This window comes from Sipha flava, unplaced genomic scaffold (assembly GCF_003268045.1).
Source record: "Sipha flava isolate LNK unplaced genomic scaffold, YSA_version1 17581_pilon_pilon, whole genome shotgun sequence".
In the NCBI taxonomy this organism is placed as follows: Eukaryota; Metazoa; Arthropoda; class Insecta; order Hemiptera; family Aphididae; genus Sipha; species Sipha flava.
In genome coordinates, this window is record NW_020272026.1 from 1 (window position 1) to 3,673 (window position 3,673).

A 3,673-nucleotide genomic window follows, 5' to 3' on the forward strand; every position below is an offset into this window, starting at 1 on the left:
TAAGGGGACACTGGGGAGATTAGCCTCAGGCGTACGCCATTTAAGGTGTTTTGTGGAATTTACAAATAAACGATGGGGGCCGGGGAGAAGTAATACTTAACGGATAATTCCCTCCCCGGTCTTCGGTTCTTTAAAAAAAAAAAAAAGGTTAGGTTAGGTTAGGTTAGGTTTCCGGTCGGGGCATGAGCATGCCGCCGGGCGCGTCCCCAGGTTGCGGATAGGGGAACACCTTGCAGATATGCAGGGTAGCCGCGAAATAAGCCAATCCTTCGAGTTTGGACGAATAAGCGGTCGCGGACAAGCTCAACACCGGGGGAATGATCGACCCCCGGTGCCCTGGTAGATCGGAACGGAAAGCTGGAAAACAGACAGACGGCGCGAGGCTGGTGCCGTCAGTGGACCACAAGCCAAAATCTACAAGAAATGGACATGACGAAAAAAGTGAATATCGTTACTGCTACAGGGGGATCGGTAACTCCAGAGCCGGCGGTTGGGGGCACGCGCGCGCCCCAAAAGTCGTTATCATCGTCTGGCGCGGAAAGTGTGGATGTGTTGAGGCAGGCATCCACCGCCAACCAAGGGGTTGGTAACACGACTGTTGGTGCAGGTGCTAAGTAGGCCTGCACCGACGACCGGAAAGTCGCTTCGGCTACTGCGGAGGCCACGCTGGAGTTGGACTTTGGATCGGCAACAGAGGCACTGAGGGCGGCAACGAAGCAGCTAGGGTCGAAGCTCTGCCTACAACAGGGTGGTTTGGACCTCCTGTCCGAAAAGGCGTCCCATCTCGAGCTTGTCTCTAAAAAGAGCCAGAGCCCCACAGTAAGCTCGGCGATTAAAGAAATACTGGAGGCGGTCAAAGGGATTCAGAAATGCCGAGCCGAAGTAACATCGGCGTTTAGCCTGTCGCTGCGGTGTGTGAAGGCGCTGATGAATACTGGTGGCTTGAGCGCACCTACCAAGCGTGAGGTTAAGGACGCGGCTACCAGCACGAGATCCCACGGTGTAATTGTTGGCCGGGGAAGTAAGGATGCTGCTACAAACACTAATTCCCCGCAAGCAGTGCATAAGGCAGAGCTGCACCAGGGACAACAGCAACAGCGGCGGGAGAACAGAAAGAAACGGCAACGAAAACAGGAGCCACAACAACTGCAGCCGAAAAAACAACTCGGGCAGCCGGAGGTGCAGCACCAGCAGCGTCAGGAGGAGAAGCGGCCTCAACTCCAACGGCAGCGGCATAAACAGCAGCCGGAAACGCTGCAGCCACCCCAGCAGCAGCAGCAGACCTGGAGCGAGGTCGTTAGGAAGAAGCCCTCGAGGCCGGCCAGACAACATCGCACGGTCACCGACCAAGTGGCTGCATTACGGAAGCGGGCTCCGCGATCGATGGCGGTCACTATCGATCGTCCAGTCGAGGGAGGCTCCCTTGCCTCCGTAATGAAGAAAGTAGCAGGGACCATCAACCTCCAGTCCCTCGGAGTCAAGGTCCTGACAACGAGGAAGACGAGGGCGGGAGGAATCCTCCTGGAGGTGGAGGGTAACGAGAAGGCCACGTTACTAGCCGGGAAGATCCGAGAGGTAGTCGGAGATGCTGCCAGGGTCAGGTTACCGGAGCCCCGCACGCCAGTTCTGTTGCTGGGAGTCCCGGAATGGGCAGACGCGGAGAGCGTAGTCGACGGCGTCGCTCAAGTGGGAGTCACCGGAGTAACCCCGGAGTTCGTGAAAATTCGTAAGAACTCCGGTGGCAGAGGTGAGTTCGTGGCGAGCCTCCACCTACCGGTTAGGGATGTCATCACGTTGGCCGAGAAGAAGGCGGTCACTATTGAGTGGACCAGGTGCAGGGTGAAGTTGTTGGCTAGCAACCAACCCACCTGCTTCCGATGCCAAGCTAAGGGACACCTGGCGGCCGAGTGCAGGGACGAGGCCAAGCCCCGCCGCTGCCACAGGTGCGGAAGGGAAGATCACCTGGTGAAGGACTGCGCCCAGGAGAAGCAGACGCAATAGCAGCAGCAGCAGCAGCAACAGCAGCAGACGAAGCCCTCAACAACAAGCCGGGTTCCTGCGGCTACGGAAGCGGAGGTCGGAGTGTTGGCGGGTTGCTTCGCAACCACGGTGCAGCCCGATCGCGCGCAATGATGGAGCAGAGGTACGTGCAAACGAACCTAAATCACTGTAGGGAAGCTCAGGACCTGTTCTGGGAGTTCGTTCGCGCCGAGAACATCGGGGTGGCGCTGGTCAGCGAGCCGTACGGTGTCGGTTCCGCTGGCCGGCACTTAGACTCTTCGGGTCTAGCCGCCTTAGGCGTTCTCGGCCGAGGACTCACACTCGGCGAGGTGGAGACAGGCGACGGGTTCGTGGCGGCAACTGTCGGAGGCGCGGTACGCGTCCACAGCTGCTACGCGTCCCCCGCCCTATCACCCGACGAGTTTGAACGTTTCCTGAGTCGCCTCGAGGCGTCCGCGAGGAAGTTCCGGGGCAGCGGAATCGACCTCGTCATCGGGGGAGATTTCAACGCCAGGTCAGCGTCCTGGGGGGACCGCCTCACGAACGCCCGGGGCGATGCGCTCGCGGAGTTTGCTGACTCTCTGGGCCTGGTCGTTATGAACACGGGAAGGGAGCCCACGTTCTTCGGAAGGGGGGAGGGATCGTGCGTAGACGTGACTCTCGCCTCCGAGTCGACCGCGAGGAAGATTCGAGGGTGGGCCGTGCGTTCGGACGTGGAGAACATGAGTGATCACCATCACATATGCTTCGACTACGCTTCCGACCGCGCGTCTCGGCACACGACCGGCGTCCCCACGACAGCGGGACCCGCGAAGCGACGTCATCCGGGCTGGAGATCAGACCGGATGGACGCCGACCTGCTGGCCGCAGCGTGGATCGCCGTGGAGTGGGCCGGGACGACTTTGCCCCCGGTGCTCCCGGCCGCCCCCAACGGCGCCGAAGCCGAACGGCTGGTGGAAAGCGTGACCGCGGCCTGTGACATGGGTCTTCCGCGGAGATCACCGGATCCCCGCGGGAGAACACCGGTTCACTGGTGGAACGGCAGGATCGCGGCCGCGCGGACCGAATGCGTCCGACTGAGGCGGCTGTGGACCAGGACACGCGGTCGTTGCCCCAATGGTGCAGCGGTCGCGTTGGCCGAGGCGGAGTACCGCGAAGCGCGAAGAGCGCTAAAACGCTGCATTCGCGAAGCGAAGGCAAAGTGTTGGGCAGAGTTGGTCAAGAGCGTAGACGACGATCCCTGGGGTAAGCCCTACAAGGTCGTTCTGAAGAAACTTCGAGGCCCCCCGGCTACGGCGACGATGGAACCACGGACCGTCCGAAACATCGCCGCCGTACTCTTCCCCGAAGGGGACGGAGACGGGGTGCCGGCCGACCTCGACGAACGGAGCACGGACGTACCGGAATTCGATCCGGCGGAGGTGACCGCGGCCGTGGGTCGCTTTAGGTCCCGCGGCAAGGCACCCGGCCCCGACGGTATACCGTCGCGGGTATGGGGCGTCGTGCACGCGGCGAGGCCGGAGCGGCTGACGGACGTGTACAACCGATGTCTGAGAGAAGGCACCTTCCCCGGCCGGTGGAAGCGCGCTCGGCTCGCGCTCATCGCCAAACCGGGAAAGCCGGTGGGGGTGCCGTCCTCGTACCGACCGCTGTGTCTGCTCGACGACGTCGG

At 61.4% G+C, this 3,673-nt stretch overlaps 1 pseudogene; it reads left to right on the forward strand.

Moving 5' to 3' along the window:
- Window positions 1-423: 423 nt before the first annotated feature.
- On the forward strand, window positions 424-2,133 carry LOC112680238 (annotated as a pseudogene).
- The last annotated feature ends 1,540 nt before the right edge of the window (window positions 2,134-3,673 follow it).